Here is a 20944-nt window from a genome sequence, read left to right on the forward strand (position 1 = left end):
CATAGTTTTGGAAGTGTTAGCCACAGTAATCAGAGAGGAAAAAGAAATTAAAGTAATCCCAATCGGAAAAAGAAGAATTAAAGCTGTCACTGTTTGCAGATGAAATGATACTATACATGGAGAATCCTAAGGATGCTACCAGAAAACTAGTAGAGCTAATCAATGAGTCTGGTAAAGTAGCAGGATACAAAATTGATGCCCAGAAATCTTTTGCATTCTTATACACTAATCATGAAAAATCTAAAAGTGAAATTAAGAAATACTCCCATTTACCATTGCAACAAAAAGAATAAAACATCTAGGAATAAACCTACCTAAGGAGACAAAAGACATGTATGCAGAAAATTATAAGACACTGATGAAAGAAATGACAGATGACACAAATAGTTGGAGAGATGTACCATGTTCTTGGATTGCAAGAATCAACTTTGTGAAATTGACCTTACTACCCAAAGCAATCTACAGATTCAATGCAATCCCTAGCAAACTACCACTGGCATTTTTCACAGAACTAGAACAAAAAATTTCACAATTTGTATGTAAACACAAAAGACCACGAATAGCCAAAGAAATCTTGAGAAAGAAAAACAGAGCTGGAGGAATCAGGATCCCTGACTTCAGATTATACTACAAAGCTACAGTAATCAAGACAATATGGTAGTGACACAAAAACAGAAATATACATCAATGGAATAGGATAGAAAGGCCAGAGGTAATCCCATGCACATATGGTCACCTTATCTTTGATAAAGGAGGCAGGAATATACAGTGGAGAAAAGACAGCCTCTTCTATGTGTGTTGCTGGGATAACTGGACAGCTACATGTAAAACAATCAAATTAGAAGACTCCCTAACACCATACACAAAAGTAAACTCAGAAGGTATTAAAGACCTAAATGTAAGGCCAGACACTATAAAATTCTGAACGGAAAACTTAGGCAGAACACTCTATGAAATAAAGCACAGCAATATACTTTTTGACCCATCCCCTAGAGAAATGAAAATAAAAACACAAATAAACAAATGGGACCTAATGAAACTTCAAAGGCTTTGCACAGCAAAGGAAACCATAAACAAGATGAAAAGACAACCCTCAGAATGAGAGAAAATATTTGTAAATGAAGCAACTGACAAAGGATTAATCTCCAAAATTTACATGCAGCTCATGCAGCTCAATATCAAAAAAACAAACAAGCCAATCCAAAAATAAGCAGAAGGCCTAAATAGACATTTCTCCAAAGAAGATATACAGATTTCCAACAGACACATGAAAGAATCCTCAACATCATTAATCATTAGAGAAATGCAAATCAAAACTACAATGAGATATCATCTCACACCGGTCAGAATGGCCATCATCAAAAAATCTACAAACAATAAATGCTGGAGAGGGTGTGGAAAAAAAGGAACCCTCTTACACTGTTGGTGGGAATGTAAATTGATACAGCCACTATGGAGAACAGTATGGAGGTTCCTTACAAAACTAAAAATAGAACTACCATACGACCCAGCAATCCCACTACTGGGCATATAACCTGAGAAAACCATAATTCAAAAAGAGTCATGTACCAAAATGTTTATTGCAGCTCTATTTACAATAGCCAGGACATGGAAGCAACTTAAGTGTCCATCAACTGATTAATGGATAAAGAAGATGTGGCACATATATACAATGGGATATTACTCAGTCATAAAAAGGAATGAAATTGAGTTATTTGTAGTGAGGTGGATGGACATAGAGAGTGTCATACAGACTGAAGTAAGTCAGAAAGAGAAAAACAAAAACGTATGCTAACACATATATATGGAATCTAAAAAAAAAAATAAAAAGGAAAAATAAAATGGTCAGAAGAACCTAGGGGCAAAACTCGAATAAAGATTCAGACCTACTAGAGAATGGACTTGAGCATACGGGGAGGGGGAAATGGTAGAGAGTGCATACACATATGTACACTACCAAACATAAAATAGATAGCTATTGGGAAGCAGCCGCATAGCACAGGGAGATCAGCTCGGTGCTTTGTGACTACCTAGAGGCGTGTGATAGGGAGGGTGGGAGGGAGATGAAAGAGGGAAGAGATATGGGGACATATGTATATGTATAACTGATTCACTTTGTTATAATGCAGAAACTGACACACCATTGTAAAGCAATTATAGTCTTAGAAAGATGTTAAAATTAAAAAAACTAAAAAAAAAAAAAAATCTAATCTTACACCTAAAGTACCTATAGAAAGAAGGACAAACGAAATCCAAAGTTAGCAGAAGGAAAGAAATCATACAGAACAGAGCAGAAGTAAATGAAATAGAACAAAGAAAACAATAGCAAAGATCAATCAAACTGAAAGCTGGTTCTTTGAGAAGACAAACAAAAGTTATAAACCATTAGCCAGACTCATCAAGAAAAAGAAGGAGAGAACTGAATTCAATAAAATTAGAAATGAAAAAGGAGACATTACAACAGACACTGCAGAATTACAAAGCATCCTAAGAGACTACTACAAGCAACTCTATTCCAATAAAATGGACAACCTGGAAGAATTGGACAAATTCTTAGAAAGGTATAACCTTCCAAGACTGAACCAGGAAGAAATAGAATATATGAACAGACAAATCACAAGTAATGAAAGTGAAACTGTGATTAAAAATCTTACAACAAACAGAAGTCCAGGAAGAGATGGATTCACAGGTGAATTCTTTCAAACATTTAGAGAAGAGCTAACACCCATCTTCTCAAACTCTTCCAAAAAACTGCAGAGGAAGGAACACTCCCAAACTCGTTCTATGAGTCCAGCATAACCCTGAAAGCAAAACCAGACAAAGATACTACAAGAAAAGAAAACTACAGACCAGTATCACTGATGAATATAGATGCAAAAATCCACAACAAAATACTCGCAAACAGAATCCAACAACACATTAAAAGGATCATACACTATGATCAAGTGGGATTTACCACAGAGATGCAAGGATTCTTCAATATATGCAAATCAAACAATGTGATACACCCTATTAAGAAACTGAAAACTGAAAACCATATCATCATCTCAATAGATGCATAAAAAGCTCTTGACAAAATTCAACACCCATTTATGATAAAAACTCTCCAGGACGTGGGCATAGAGGGAATCTACTTCAACATAATAAAGGCCATAAACGAAAAACACACAGAAAACATCATTCTCAATGGTGAAAAACTGAAAGCATTTCCTCTAATATTAGGAACAAGAAAAGCATGTCCACTCCCACCACTATTATTCAACATAGTTTTGGAAGTCTTAGCCATGGCAATCAGAGAAGAAAAAGAAATAAAAGGAATACAAATTGGAAAAGAAGAAGTAAAACTGTCACTGTTTGCAGATGACATAATTCTATACATAGAGAATCCTAAAGATGCCACCAGAAAAATACTAGAGCTAATCAATGAACTTGGTAAAGTTGCAGGATACAAAATCAATGCACAGAAATCTCTTGCATTCCTATACACTAATGATGAAAAATCTGAAAGAGAAATTAAGGAAACACTCTCATTTACCACTGCAACAAAAAGAATAAAATACTTAGGAACAAACCTACCTAGGGAGACAAAAGACCTGTATTCAGAAAAGTATAAGACACTGATGAAAGAAATTAAAGATGATATCAACATATGGAGAGATATACCATGTTTTTGGATTTGGAAGAATCAATATTGTGAAAATGAGTATTCTACCCAAAGCAATCTACAGATTCAGTGCAATCCCTATCAAATTACCAGTACCGTTTTTTATGGAACTAGAACAAAAAATCTTAAAATTTGTATGGAGACACAAAAGAGCCTGAATAGCAAAAGCGGTGTTGAGGGAAAATAATGGAGTTGGAGGAATCAGACTCCCTGACTTCAGACTATACTACAAAGTTACTTTAATCGAGACAATATGGTACTGGCACAAAAACAGAAATATAGATCAATGGAGCAGGATAGAAAGCCCAGACATAAACCCACGCACCTATGGTCAACTAATCTATGAAAAAGGAGGGAAGGATATACAATGGAGAAAAGACAGTCTCTTCAATAATTGGTGCTGGGAAAACTGGACAGCTAAGTGTAAAAGAATGAAATTAGAACATTCCCTAACACCATACACAAAAATAAACTCAAAATGGATTAGAGACCTAATTGTAAGAACAGACACTATAAAGCTCTTACAGGAAAACATAGGAAGAACAGTCTTTGACATAAATCACAGCAAGATCTTTTTTGATCCCCCTCTTAGAGTAATGGAAATAAGAACAAAAATAAACAAATGGAACCTAATGAAAGTTAAAAGCTTTTGCAAAGCAAAGGAAACTGCAAACAAGACGAAAAGACAACCCTTAGAATGGGAGAAAATATTTGCAAATGAATCAAGGGACAAAGGATTCACCTCCAAAATATATAAACAGCTCATACAGCTCAATATTAAAAAAATGAAAATTCAATCAAAGAAAGGGCAGAAGACCTAATTAGACATTTCTCTTAAGAAGACATAAAGATGGCCAAGAAGCACATGAAAAGCTGCTCAACATCAATAATTAATAGAGAAATGCAATTCAAATGTACAATGAGGTATCACCTCACACCATTTAGAATGGGCATCATCAGAAAATGTACAAACAACAAATGCAGGAGAGGGTGTGGGGAAAAGGGAATCCTCCTGCACTGTTCGTGAGCTTATAAATTTATACAGCCCCTATGCAGAACAGTATGGAGGTCCCTTAAAGAACTAAAAATAGAATTACCATATGACCCAGCAATCCCACTACTGGGCATATACCCAGAGAAAACCATAATTCAAAAAGACACATACACCCCAATGTTCATTGCAGCATTATTTGCAATAGCCAGGTCATGGAAACAACCTAATTGTCCATCGAAAGACAAATGGATAAAGAATATGTGGCCCATATATACAATGGAATATTACTCAGCCATAAAAACGAAAGAAATTAGATCCTTTGTTGAGACGTGGATAGATCTAGAGACTATCATACAGAGTGAAGTTAAGCCTGAAAGAGAAAAACAAATATCGTATATTAACACATATATGTGGAAACTAGAAAATGGTACAGATGACCCTGTTCACCGAGTAGAAACTGAGACACAAAAGTAGAGAAAAAAACATATGGACAACAAGGGTGGAAAGCATTGGGAGGTGGAGGTTGTGGTGTGATGATTTGGGAGATTGGGATTGACATGTATACACTGATGTGTATAAAATAGATGACTAATAATAAAAATAAATAAATAAAAAATAAACATTAAAATAAAAAAAAAAATATACAAGGGAAGACCCATAAGGTTAACAGCTGATTTTTCAGCACAGACCCTGCAAGGAAGTAGGGAGTGGCAGGACATATTTAAAGTGATGACAGGGAAAATCCTACAACAAAGATTCCTCTTCCCAGCAAGGATCTCATTCAGATTTGACAGAGAAATTAAAACCTTTAGAGATAAAGAAAAGCTAAGAGAGTTCAGCACCACCAAACCAGCTGCACAACAAATGCTAAAGGGACTTCTCTGGGCAGGAAACACAAGAGAAGGAAAAGACTTACAATAACAAACCCAAAGCAATTAAGAAAATGGTAATAGGAACATACATATCGATAACTACCTTAAATGTTAATGGATTAAATACTCTAACCAAAAGACATAGAATTGCTGAATGGATATAAAAACAAGAGCCATACATATGATGTCTACAAGAGACCCACTTCAGACCTAGGGACACATACAGACTGAAAGTGAGGGGATGGAAAAAGATAATCTATGCAAATGGAAATCAAAAGAAAGCTGGAGTAGCAATTCTCATATCAAAAATGATAAACTTTAAAATAAAGAGTGTTACAAGAGACAAGGAAGGACACTACATAATGATCAAGGGATCAATCGAAGAAGAAGATATAACAATTGTAAATATTTATGCACCCAACATAGGAGCAGCTCAATACATAAGGCAAGTGCTAACAGCCATAAAAGGGGAAATTGACAGTAACACAGTATTAGTGGGGGAATTTAACACCTCATTTTCACCAATGGACAGATCATCCAAAATGAAAATAAAGAAGGAAACACAAGCTTTAAATGGTACATTAAACAAGATGGACTTAATTGTTATTTATAGGACATTCCATCCAAAACAGATGATTACACTTTCTTCTCAAATGCTTATGGAACATTCTCCAGGGTAGACCATATCTTGGTTCACAAATAAAGCCTTGATAAATTTAAGAAAATTGAAATCATATCAAGTATCTTTTCCAAACACAATGCTATGAGGCTAGATATCAATTACAGGAAAAAATCTGTAAAAAAGATAAACACATGGAGGCTAGACAATACACTACTTAATAACCAAGAAATCAGTGAAGAAATCAAAGAGAAAATCAAAAAATACCTAAAGACAAATGACAAAGAAAACATGAACAGCCAAAACCTATGCGAGACAGAAAAAGCAGTTCTAAGAGACGGTTATAGCAGTACAATCCTACCTTCAGAAAAATAAACATCTCAAATAATCCATCTAATATTACACCTAAAGCAATTAACAAAATAAGAATAAAATAACCCAAAGTTAGCAGAAGGAATGAAATCATAAAGATCAGATCAGAAATAAATGAAAAAGAAATGAAGGAAACAATACCAAAGATCAATAAAACTAAAAAATGGTCCTTTGAGAAGATAAAAAAAAAAATTGATAAACAGTTAGCCAGACTCATCAAGAAAAGAAGGGAGAAGACTCAAATCAATAGAATTAGAAATGAAAAAGAAGAAATAACAACTGACACTGAAGAAATACAAAGGATTGTGAGAGATTACTACAAGCAACAATAAGGCAGTAAAATGGACAAACTGGAAGATATCGAAGAATTCTTAGAAAAACACAGCCTTCTGTGACTGAACCAGGAAGAAATAAAAAATGTAAACAGACCAATCACAAGCACTGAAATTGAAACTGTGATTAAAAATCTTCCAACAAACAAAAGCCTAGGATCAGATGGCTTCACAGGCAAATTCTATCAAACATTTAGAGAAGAGCTAACACCGATCCTTCTCAAACTCTTCCAAAATATAGCAGAGAGAGGGACACTCCCCAACTCATTCTACAAGGCCACAATCACCCTGATACCAAAACCAGACAAAGATTTCACCAAGAAAGAAAACTACAGGCCAATATCACTGATGAACATAAATGCAAAATCCTCAACAAAATACTAGCAATCAGAACCCAACAGCACATTAAAAGGATCATACACCATGTTCAAATGGGGTTTATCCCAGGAATGCAAGGATTATTTAATATATGCAAATCAATCTATGTGATAAGCCATATTAACAAATTAAAGGAGAAAACCATATGATCATCTCAATATATGAAGAAAAAGCTTTGGACAAATTCAACACCCGTTTATGAAAACAACCCTGCAGAATGTAGGCATAAAGGGAACTTACCTCAACATAATAAAGGCCATATATGAATAACCCACAGCCCACATCATTCTCAATGGTGAAAAACTGAAACCATTTCCACTAAGATCAGGAACAAGACAAGGTTGCCCACTCTCACCATTATTCAACATATTTTGGAAGTTTTAGCCACAGCAATCAGAGAAGAAAAAGAAATAAATGGAATCCAAATCGGAAAAGAAGAAGTAAAACGGTTACTGTTTGTAGATTACATGATACTCTACATAGAGAATCCTAAAGATACTACCAGAAAACCAGAGCTAATCAATGAATTTGGTAAATAGCAGGATACAAAATTAATGAACAGAAATCTCTTGCCTTCCTATACACTAATGATGAAAAATCTGAAAGAGAAATTAAGGAAACACTCCCATTTACCATTGCAACAAAAAGAATAAAATACCTAGGAATTAACTTACCTAAGGAGACAAAAGTCCTGTATGCAGAAAACTGTACGACACTGATGAAAGAAATTAAAGATAATACAAACAGATGGAGAAATATACCATGTTTTGGATTGCAAGAATCGACATTATGAAAATGACTATACTACCTACAGCAATCTACAGATTCAATGCAATCCCTATGAAACTACCAATGGCATTTTTCACAGAACTAGAATAAAAAATTTCACAATTTGTATGGAAACACAAAAGGCCCCGAATATCCAAAGCAATATTGAGAAAGAAAAACAGAGCTGGAGGATTCAGGCTCCCACACTTCAGATTATACTACAAAGCTACTGTAATCAAGAGCGTATGGTACTGGCACTGAGACATAAATATAGATCAATGGAACAGGATAGAAAGCCCAGAGATAAACCCACACACATATGGTCACCTTATCTTTCTTTGATAAAGGAGGCAAGAGTATACAATGGAGAAAAGACAGCCTCTTCAATAAGTAGTGCTGGGAAAACTGGCAGCTACATATAAGATAATGAAATTAGAACACTCCCTAACACCATACACAAAAATAAACTCAAAATGGATTAAAGACCTAAATATAAGGCCAGACACTATAAAACTCTTAGAGGAAAACATAGGCAGAATACTCCATGACATAAATCACAGCAAGATCCTTTTTGACCCACCTCCTAGAGAAATGGAAATTAAACCAAAAATAAACAAATGGGCCCTAATGAAACTAAAAGCTTTTGCACAGCAAAGGAAACCCTAAACAAGATGAAAGTCAACCCTCAGAATGGGAGAAAATATTTGCAAGTGAAGCAACTGACAAAGGATTAATCTCCAGAATATACAACCAGCACATGGAGCTCAATATCAGAAAAACAAACAACCCAATTAAAAAACGGGCAGAAGACCTAAATAGACATTTCTCCAAAGAAGATATACAGATTGCCAACAAACACATCAAAGGATGCTCAACATGAATAATCATTACAGAAATGAAAATCAAAACTACAATGAGGTACCACCTCACACCGTCCAGAATGCCCATCATCAAAAAATGTACAAATAATAAATTATGGAGAGGGTGTGGAGAAAAGGGAACCCTCTTGCACTGTTGGTGGGAATATAAATTGATGCAGCCACTATGGAGAACAGTATGGATGTTCCTCAAAGTTTAAAAAGAGAACTACCATACAACCCAGAAATCCCACTACAGGGCATATACCCTTAGAAAACCATAATTCAAAGGGCCGTGTACCACAATGTTCATTGCATCTCTGGCTAGGACATGGAAGCAACCTAAGTGTTCATCGACAGATGAATGGATAAAGAAGATGTGGCACATCTATACAATGGAATATTACTCAGCCATAAAAAGAAACGAAATTGCGTTATTTGTAGTGAGGTGGATGGACCTAGGGACTGTTATACAGAGTGAAGTAAGTCAGAAAGAGAAAAACCAATACTGTATGCTAACACATATATATGGATTCCAAAAAACCAAACAAATGAACAAACAAACAAACAGTTTTGAATAACCTAGGGGTAGGACAGGAATAAAGACGCAGACATAGAGAATGGACTTGAGGACACGTGGAGGAGGAAGGATAAGCTGGGACGAAGTGAGAGAGTGGCATGGACTTATATATACTACCAAATATAAAATAGATAGGTAGTGGGAAGCGGCCGCATAGCACAGGGAAATCGCTCAGTGCTTTGTGTCGACCTAGATGGGTGGGATAGAGAGTGTGGGAGGGAGACGCAAGATGGAGGAGATATGGGGGATATATGTATATGTATAGCTGATTAACTTTGTTATACAGCAGAAAGTAACACACCTTTGGAAAGCAATTATACTCCAATAAAGGTGTTTAAAAAAAAAGAAAAAATGGATTTGTGTTGGCCAATGTAGGTCAAGGAAGCTAATAAGGAGAGTCCTGGATGGTATGGAGCAACAATGCCAGCAAACATCAACCACAGTTACCAAGTCTGCCCAGACTATTGGGAAAACAACACAAAGCAAAACAAACAAAAAAACCCTACTTGTATTTTTTAAGTATGATGGAAAAATATATTATTTTTTAAAAAAAAATTTTTTGGCCATGCCACTCAGCTCTCAGGATCTTATTTCTCCCACCAGGGATTGAAACCGGGCCCCAGCAGTGAGAACGCTGAGTCCTAACCACTGCACAGTCAGGGAATTCCCCAAAATTTTTTCTTTAAGGACCAGATTGTAAATATTTTAGGCTTTGCAAGCCAGATCTAATTTTTGTTGCAAATAGTTCTTTTATTTTTCTTGTACTTAAAAAAACAAAAACAAAAATCCACTTTAAAAACCTAAAAGCCATTCTTATCTCATGGGCCATAGTTTGATTACTCTAGCTCTAGAGCAAAGCTTTCAAGCACATTTAAACAGTAGAAAACTTCTATTCAAGAGAGATCTTATGTCAACTGCAGTAATCAAAATCAACCCAAGTGAAATGGCTGGCAGTTTGTTGGTGGTCCCAGGACGCTGACTATTCTGCTTTTTCTTCTAGATTCCAGATATCCCTGGGGTAACTATACAGAGTATAAGAGCTCTTGGGAATACAGCTTAAATAGTTGGATATCTGTGCCACAGAGAATGCCAAGGACTTTCGGCAAAGTAACAAAAAATATGCAATTATCAAAAAAGCTCAGACCTTACATCAACAAGAAAGAAAGAACTTAACAGGTTGACAGTGACCATCTGCACATTTTTCCTATGGTACTACCATGTTCAGTCACCTAAGTAAAAACTTAATTCTTTATCTTTTACCTGCACCATGTCTTGGACAGAAATACCTTTACAATTTACTCGTTTCCTTCCTGCCCCAGTTCTAACAGAGAGAGTGTACTTTTATCTCTTTCCACCAGAATAACTGTGCAAGTCTCTTAACTCGTTCCCTCACATGCTCCTTTTACACTCTCCACTCTCTGGCCTTAGCCAGCCCACCTCAGAGAGGCTAAGTTTTGTAATTACATTGCTTTGATTTTGTCTCTTCATTTTCTCAGTGACCCGAATCCAATTCAATTTATTTAGTCATTGATCAGATATTTATAATGCCCAGTATTCAATGTGCTGGAGACTGCAGGATCCACAGATATATGTTAGAATCTCTGCCTTTTCTTAGAAGAGATAAGACAGTGACAAAATACCTGTGATAGAAGGTGGAATACGACAAGAGTCATTTGAGTAGCATGAGCAAAGTTCAATAAAGTAGCTACAGAAAATTTCTGGCTGGTGAGATTGGGAAAGACTTGAGAAAGCATTTAAGATTTACTAGAAAGTCATTACATGATGAGGAAACTGGTGGGACATTGTGATAGAGAGAAAGGCAAAAGCAGAGGAAGTCAGGTAGGAAATCACACAGATGATTCAGGAAATTATAGTCATATAACTTTAGTAGTTGAGTGATGGAATGAACTTCGAGAATGAGTTAAGCCAAGTTTGTGGAAGGGCTGGATTCTCGACCGTGTTGTTTAAACTGTATTCAGTAGACTTTGGAGGAGAGTTAATGTTTTTTGAAATCCATATGCCCTATGCCCTATTATTAGGTGAACGTATGTTTGGTTTACTTAGCCATGATGTAGTGAAAGGGCTTTACACTGAAAATTAGGGAACTCATAGATTCAAATTTCTGTTATAGCTACTTTTATTTAATCTTTCTAGATTATCAGTAAATCAAAGGGAAATGAAGAAAATGATCCTTTCCATTTATATTTTAAATGTATGTGTGAACAATGAAGTGCTGATGCTATATACAAAGTTAGGAAAGAGTTTTGAAAGGTGGAAAGAAAGGTTGGCTGTGGAACTTCCAAGAACAGATGAGATACAGTGGGGTTTTTTTTGGTAAAATTGGAAAATAAGAAAATATATGTCTTTAACCTTTCAACCTAATATGGCAGATCAAGTTTCCCTGCTCTTCTCACATTAGATCATGAAATCCTTGGGGAAAGAAGAGTATTTTCTTTGATTCCTGTTTGTATTCTAAGCACACAGCAGAAAGCCTGGCTCATAACAACCACTCAGTAAATGTTGCTTGAATGAATGATCCCTACAAACTCCATCACAGCCTCCATTCTAGAGGAAAATCTGTAAGCAAATGCATGTTAATGAATAAATGATTATCCTTATATTAAAATGAATTTCCCATATAAGAAATAAATATGGAATAGACCATTGCCAAAGTCCAGTTTTAATGGCAGCACACATAGAAGAGGAGGAGTATTTAGAAGGGCTTCAAGTTCTCTGCAGCTGAGTTACAATTGACTACTTCCTGCTTTTTCTCCATTTGGGACCCCTAGATTCCTACCTGAAAGCCTAGCTTTTTCAAGTACAACTGTCTTTAACTGAATTTACTCTGTCTTCCTTTGTCATATGGCAAGAAAAGGCCCTATGGAGAACCCCTGAGTGAGTCAGATCCTCTAGATAATCCCAATTTTTTCTAGATTGTGAGGAACACGTTGTGATACCATCCTCCAATGAATGTCACCAAGCTCTAAGTCAGTGCCCTTATTACTTAGGCTCCCTGTCTGAAAAAAAAAAAAAAAAAATACCTATTCTTTCACATGGAAATCCTTCCACAGCTGAACATTCATTTTGCTGTATTGAGCTGTATTTATGTTAAATTCCCTTCCTTCCACATCTAGGAGATTTGACATGCCTTGTGTTCATGGTTTCCAACCTGGCTTCTCTGATTACTTGATCACTGCACGCAGCTTAGACAAAATGAATGCAATTGGTCAAGGTGGTCACATATCTATTTAAAGTTGAGATGTCATGATAGTGCAATTTTAGTTATCTGAGGTATCTGAAATGTCTGTAGTCAAATATATCTTTTGCATTGAAGTTAAGTGTACTAATTTTACTTCCACTTGAGCATGGTACCCATTCTCCACCCTACATTCTGAAACATTCAAAAAAGTTTTGGAGAGAAGACAGCAAGAATACAAAAATTGCAATAAATGCAAATACCATTAGGGATTTAATCCAAATATACCAACCTGTATATGGTGACAAAACATTACCACAACACTGTGAACTAGTGGAAAACCTTGTTTATGTTGCATATTTCACTTACTAAAAAAATATTAAAGAGGTAGACTAACCAGTACTTTTTGTTTGCAGTAACATAAATTCAACTCAAAGAACAACAAGCCAAAGGTTTTGGAAAGTAAACATTGCATCACATAACTGGGAGATACAGTAGAGTGTTGTGTCAGGCCCTGCTGACTAGGTTGCTCAAATAGCATCATCATCCATGTATTCTTCTCCAGTTCTTTGATAACTTCTTTCCACACAATGGACATGATGGTTTTCAGAACCAGATCCCAGCTGAAAGATAACATTTCCTGGATGGGTGTATTCATTTCGTATTGTTGCTATAACAAATTATAATGAACTTGATGACTTAACACAAATTTATTACCTTACGGTTCTGAAGGTCAAACATCTGAAATAGCTCTCCTGGGTCTAAAATCAAGTTGTCTGCCAGGTTTCATTCCTTTTGGGAGACTTTAAGAATTCAATTTCTTGCCTTTTCCTGCTTCTAGAGACTACCTGCATTTGTTGGCTCGTGGACCTACACTCAATCTTCAAAGGTAGCAATCACATCACTCTGTGCTTTCATTGTCACATCCTCTCTAACTTTCCTGCCTCTCTCTTTCATTTATAAGAATGCTTGTGATTACATTAGACCTACACACATAATCGAGGTTAATCTTCCCATCTCCAGATCTTCAACTTAATTCTATCTGCAAAGTCCCTTTTGCCATGTAAGGTAGACTATCCACAGGTTCTGGAGATTGGAATGTGGACATATTTAGGAGGGCATTATTCTGCCTACGATAACAGGTTTGGCAAAAAAAAAAAAAAAAGTCCTTGGAGAGTGGAGAGAGCAAAATGAATAAAGGGAATCAACTCTATGGTGACAGATGGAAACGAAACTTTTGGTGGTGAGCACACTGTAGTGTATACAGAAGTCAAAATATAATGTTGTGCCTATGACATGATATACTGTTATAAACCAATTATGCCTCGATAAATAAATTTTAAAAAAAAGTCTAGGGGGGATTATGAGTAATCGGGCTTCTGTGATGTGCTTATGTCCAACCAATCTCTGTGCCTAGGAGGACTGTATACTCTGATTGGCTAGCCTGAGTCATATGCGACCAAGTCCCATGGTGAGGGTGCAGGGATGATGGTTTTTAGCTTTGATCGTTCTACACGGAATGGTTTCACTGTGGGAAAAAAAGAGAATTTCTTATTAGAGTAGGGCAAATAGATGCTGGAAAAAGAAAACAATCACTGACATCCACTGCACAGGCAGATAAATGGGCATATTTGCCCAGTTCCCAACCCTTGTAAGAAGGATACCATTAAGTTAAGAATTAGCTTAACTTTTAACATTTAAGAATTCTCTTTTTAAAATATAAATATCAAAGTTTGGGTGGGGATAAATATTCATGTTAAGCCACACATCCATGTGAAATCGTGTATCAAAATCTTATTCTTTATGCTGGCATTGGCTAAAGTAATAGTTACTTTGAGGGAGACAGTTAGAATATCTCAAAATGAGAGGTTCCAAAGAAGGCATAAAGGGAAGGTAGAAAACATGGAGTGTGTACTTAGCTCCTCACAACCTGATCATGCGCCAGCTCTGACTCTTCTTTTGCCAACATGTAAACGGACCCTTGGTAAATGCACCCATCTCATAAATGAGGTCTTACCTTCCCCGTTCATCCACTCTCCTATGCCTTCCTTAGCATCTTGCCAATCTCAGAACTCTTCAGAGCGTTTTGTTCAAAACTCCCATCCCTTATTCCTGCAAGATGGCAAGACCTGCTCTGTCCCAGAGCTCCAGAGGAAAAGCAATTGTGCATGGGCAGAGCCACCCCTCCACTGGCAGCCACTCTTCTGCATTTGGGCATTAATTCATAATCAAACATTGATGAATCATGCTATTTTACTGAAAAGCACTGTCCTTAAGTCAACCATCTAATCTAAGGGAAGAAATTAAACTTTAAACCAACATAAACACATTACAAGTCATTAGTGTAATTAAAAAGGAATGTATAATTAAAACATTTGTGTATTTTAGCTCAAATTCATCTGTGGTCGGAAATTTTAATGAACTGTTCATCAAAGAAGTCTCGGGAGTCTGGGGATAAGTTTAGCATAACAAGAAACTGAATGTTTTCTTCCCTCTGTTTCAGAAGCCCCATTCCCTCTGGTTTCTAAAAAGCAACCTGTCATTCGTTCAACCAAACTAATAATGATTCTAAGTGGTTATGATTGCTTCCGTGTTTTAAACTGATGTTATCTTTTTATCCCTTAAGAATCATGTTTTTCATAATTACTTCTCTTTTGTCCTTTCCGTAAGACAAATGATTTTGTAATTAGCGATGAAGGAAGGAGTCGTCACTCAAAGACATCTGTCAAGTTGTCAGGAAGGATGTCTCCCTGTAGCTATATTTAAACTTTCTGTTTAATAGCCTCTTGCTTTATTTCTCCAGAACATCTCTGCAGAATCATGCCCAGGATCCCCTAATGATCAGGTTCTATAAAACATCGACCAATTAGACTGTAAGAAATATCGCCCCCCAGAACGTCCTTCTCCCTCCTAACACTCCCTTCCAGGGTCTCCCCACCCACCCGGACCTTCCCTCCGCACGTTCTGTGGTCTCTAGAGTTAGGCTTTAGCAGGTGAGAAGGTGAAATGGCAGTGTGTCAACAATTAGGCTAACATTTTCCCCAACTTCAGCTTTTCGTTGTAACAATGCTCTACTATGAATGAATGGCAAGCTATTGTGAGAAACAGAATACTTTCCCCTTGGAGGGAGCCCAGCCATACCAGTGCTGTGTATTTCCCGTGCACCCTACAGAAAAATGACGTGCTCGCTCACATCTTTGCTGTTCTTCTGTAGCAAAGAACAGCCTCCCAGTGACTCCTAAAGCCTCATTCCTTAGGAACAGAATCCAGACTGACAGAAATATCCTGTGGAACGCTGAGGACGATGGGGAGCCCATCTTATCATAGGATTCAAGATTACTGCTGATCTCCAATTCCAACGCCATTCTGTCAACAGCTAACACCCTAAATCTCACAGAAATCTCAAGCTGCTCTAATCACTCACTCTCTTTATTTTTCCATAGCCTGTTTAACTCATGACTCTGGTTCTTCATAAGAGAAAGGTAGACACAGGGAGTACTGTGATTGCCCAAGAGCCACATAGAAGTACCAGACAGATCCAGGGACAGCAGAACTTAGTGAACTGCAGTCTGATACTGACTTTTCACCTGGCCCTAGCAGAGACACAGAGACAGCTGAGCACCTTGAGTTCCTTCCATGTCTTAGGAGAAGTCTCGGTATACTTATCCTTCCTTTTGAACATCCTTCCAGTTTCCCCCTCCTTCAAAACACCCATACTCCTGGCTGGGGTCCCAGGGGCCTGTTAAGCTTTCAAATGCCCTGAAAATTATCAAGATAAAGTGGAAAAACTATCGCTTAATGTATTTTTCCTCACAAGGTTAGTTGCATTTAACAGCAAACTCTTGAAGATCAAAAAGGCAATATGAGATTACCAAAAAAAAAGGTATTATGAGGTAGAATTACAGGCTTCAGAGAGATCAGGGTATCAAAGCTTCTGTCTTCTGATAGGGTAGATAGACTGGTCCTGGATCCTTTCTTGTCGCATCCCGTGGTGACTGCTTACTCTTCCTGCCCAAGTGCAGTGCAGGAGCAGAGTGCAAGATGTAGGCAGAAATGTGACACACACAGTGGGTGGGATGCTAAGGACAATAATTTAAATCAGTGTGTTTACTTTTCTGGTTAGTTTCCCAATGGATTCCTCACGGAGTTCATGGATCATGATTATAGTTAAGATGAAATAAAATCATAAAATGTCACTAAGCTTGCAGTTCTCTTTTTCTATTCCAAATGCCACTCCTCCTGTATGGCTATTTCAATGTCACTTCACTCTTGTTTCATCCTTTGTAAAACCATTCTTCACATCAATGTCAGACCTAAATACTAGTTGCAGCATTACCTTGTCTTTCTGCTGTCAAGAGGCTGAAAGGGCTCCCTGACACCTAAGGGTTAATGCATGGCTTCATGTCACCTGCCCTCACCCCATCCATCCTGGATGCTCATCATTTCTCGACAGTGGTCTTTCTGAGCTCATTAAATTGGGCACCTCCCTTTGCTCCATCCACCTCACCTGAATTCCTATTGGCTCAAGTTTGTTGGCACTATTTCAGAAAGTAGAAATATGGAGAAGATCTGAAAATACCATGTAGCTGCCTTCTGGCCCTCATCTCTCCACTTCTGGAGTTCTTTCACATGAGAGAAATAAAACTCTATCTTGTTTAAGCCACTGTTACATCTGTTGTTGATTATCAGCAACTGAATGCAATTCTTAACCAGATTCATGGGAACAACTATTTTTACCTGTAACACGTTTATTACTAATATTGAACAGGTGATACCTGCTTAATTATTTGGTTTACTTATTCATTTGTTTGAGATGTTGCATCGAATATTCTGAAATTCTGAAACTATTTAATTCACGTGATGAAACCATCCTTTGTGCCCTTACTTGGAAGGTACCATCCCTCCAACACCTCCAAGGTTCATCCTCGGGCTCTCCTTCCCCTGCCCCAGCAGTGCCCTACCTGCTAAGTATTTAAAGGGGAAAATCTTACAAACATGCAATCATATCACCTTCCCATGATTTCACTTGCCTCTAGTCAGTAATTAATATAATTTTGTGTGGTTACCAACGCTTTATGTGAACTTGCAAACATATAGAGGCACAGCTTGAGTGCAGAAAGGTAACCCCAAAAAAACTTTTTCTGAAATTTTTTTCAGGCTATAGAAGCTTAAAAGTTGTGGGTGGAATTAATGAGTGAATAACAGAGTCATAGTCAGTAAAAATTCTATATTTAAAAACATAGAACAAGGACAGATAAGACACTGTAAGAGCATGAATAGGTGAAAAGACTGACATGAAGAAGCTCCATAGTTTCACATACGTTTACATGATGTGAACTGAGGATTTTTTAATGTTATGATTAAAATTTAATGATTTTATTTGGAAAAATTATAGTGTCACCTTTGGTCTTTATTACTCTCTTTCATTGAAGCAATATTTATTGGTATGTTGGGGGTTACTAGTATTTGTATTCAAAAAGTTTATGTTTTAGGTGAAAAGAGAAGATATTGAGCATAGACAGAATTGGGGGTGGGGATACCACAAAATAGAGCAAGGATTTTGACCTCCAAGAAAGAGAAGTGATGAGAACAAAGATATCATGATTGCAGGGAGAGGCACATGAAATCTACACCCTAGGGAGAAAGCTGAGAGTTAGAAAAATGTCAGATGAGTTTGTGAGATGTAAGAGAAGTTGCAGACATTCCTCAAAAAATTAAAAATAGATCTAACACACAACCAAGCAATTCCACTTCTGGATACATACCCAAAGGAAATGAAGACAGGAGTTCAGTGAGATATATGCACTCCCATGTTTATTGCAGCATTATTTACAATAGGCAACATAAGGAAACAACCCAAATGCCTACCAATGGATGAATGGATAAAAAAGACATATACACAATGAGATATTATTCAGCCATGAGAAAGGAGTCTATCCTGCCATACAGCACATATCCTGTAATGTGCTCAGGGTCCATCCTGCAATAACATGGATGGACCCTGAGCACATTAAACTAACCAAAATAAGTCAGACAGAGAACTATATGATATTACTTTAATATGGAATCTAAAAAAGTCAAACCTGTAAAAAAAGAAACAAACAAACAGAGAGTAAAACAGTGATCATGAGGGGTGGGAGGATAAGACTGATGATGTTTAAGCATCCAGACTTGTAATGAGTACATAATAAGCCATAGAGATCTAATGTACAGTATATCAAATATAGACAATACTATTGCAATAAGTAAGTAATGTGATAAATATCTTTAGAGCAGCAACAATATCATAATATATAAATGTATCAAAGTAACACACTGTACACCTTAAATTTACAAAATGTTACATGCCAAATTTATCCAATTAAAAAGAGAGAGAGAGTGAAGAAAAGACCCATGCCTCATTTCCCTGCTAGATTCTCAGACTATGTGTCAGTGAGAAAACACTGGAGAGAAATAGCCACAGTCAGCCTCATTGTGACATAGAAGCCAAAGAAAACTTTTCATGACCCAAAAGTGTGGTGTTGGTGTTGCCTATGTGTCACTTGTTTTCAAAGAGGATCATTAAACAAAATGGAAAGACAGGCCAATAGAGGCCAGATCATCTCAGTGGCAACCTATTTGGACCGATGATCAAGGACTAGATGTATCCTTGCCTGTAACACACTGGCACCCTCTTGAACTGAGACAGCCCTTGGGGAAAAGGGAAACTTCATCATCTTCATTTTACAAAAAACAAAGCGGTCCAAATAACTTTCTATACAGGTCCTTTCTCATGTGTAGAAAGGGGAAGACCATGAAGAACAAGGCTATGGAATTCATTTTAGGGATGCCAAAAAATGATAATTTCAAGTAATGCATCCAGCATTGATGTGCAAAAGCCCATCATGAATGATCCTTTAGTTTGGGAATGATCCTTACAAGGCTTTTCTCCTAAGTGAGAACACCTCTGGGGCAAGTAATACATTGTGTAGAACATTTTAATATGAAGATCCTCATTAGGTCACCATTTGGAGAGGCTGGTAAGATTTTAGAAAAAATGAGATTTTAGAAATAGGTAAAGAGATTGAGGCCTTACCCTAAGATGACAGTGGAGTCAATCATACATGATGCTCCTTGTTTATAAGTCCAGAATCAAGGTTAGAATTGCTTTTGCATGTATTTTGTTAACATCTTTGTCCACAGGTCCTACTTATACCTTAGTATCCCCCAATTTCTCCTGCAAAAAGTGAGACCAATGCATTACACACTCACTCACACATTCATTCATGCACTCACACACATATTCCCACTCACACATACACTAAATTTTGTGGTTTCCCCTGGGATTACTAAATGTTAGACTTCAATGAAATGAGTATCCCATGGTTTAGATGCCAGGTCCATAGGCCTTTCGTGATAATCTTATATAATCTTTGATTTTACTGAAGATGATATCATGGACCTATTTGAGATGCTTTATTGTTCATGGCCAGATCAATTACTTTTTAGTATGAGCATAAAAAAGGAAGAGGGAAAAAAAGAAATAAGAAAAAATGAAAAGAAATCTAAAGGTAATCAATAAGACAGTTTTCACATTAAATACAAGAAAAATGTTTCTAACCATTTCAGCTGTTCAACAGAAGTTTTACCTCTCAAATGGGTCAATGTCCTATCATTCTACAAACACTGGTGACATCATAAATGCTCTATTAAAGAGACCCTCTTAAAGATCCTCAGCTGGGTACAAGGACTATGAACTTCTTGGGACTTTTTCTAGCTTCATGATTTTACCCTTCTACTATCCCATGTGAGGAACACTTCCTGATGAAAAGCTTCTGCAGGCATTACCAGCTCTGCCGCTCCCTTGAAATTTACATATTTTCTGGGCATGCATGTTCTCAGGCACACACATTCACACCGAGGCTTTCAAAAATTGTTGATGTTAGCAAGATGGGTATTTAGGTGAACTGCTTCTGTCAGAGTAAATATTTTCAAGATGTCTCCAGTGACCATGTTTTTCACTAGGGTTTCCAGTTACATTTGGTATAATTAATCCTAACATTGTAATCTTATTCAGAAAAATAGAGTATCAGAGGATGCTGGTACATAACTCTTCTGGCTATGAAGATACTACTCCAGAGATTAGGAAGCAAACATGATGGCTACTATTGTCTTTGCAATGACTCTTGAAAATATGTTAATAAATATTGGGTTTCACAATCCCCAGGCAAATAAATATTTAATTATAACAATGGATATTTACCTAAAAAACCTGGATTGAATCTCATGTATTATGATTTGAGAAATTACACATATAATAATTTAACCCTTAA

The sequence above is a fragment of the Eschrichtius robustus genome, chromosome 14 (assembly GCF_028021215.1).
Source record: "Eschrichtius robustus isolate mEscRob2 chromosome 14, mEscRob2.pri, whole genome shotgun sequence".
In the NCBI taxonomy this organism is placed as follows: Eukaryota; Metazoa; Chordata; class Mammalia; order Artiodactyla; family Eschrichtiidae; genus Eschrichtius; species Eschrichtius robustus.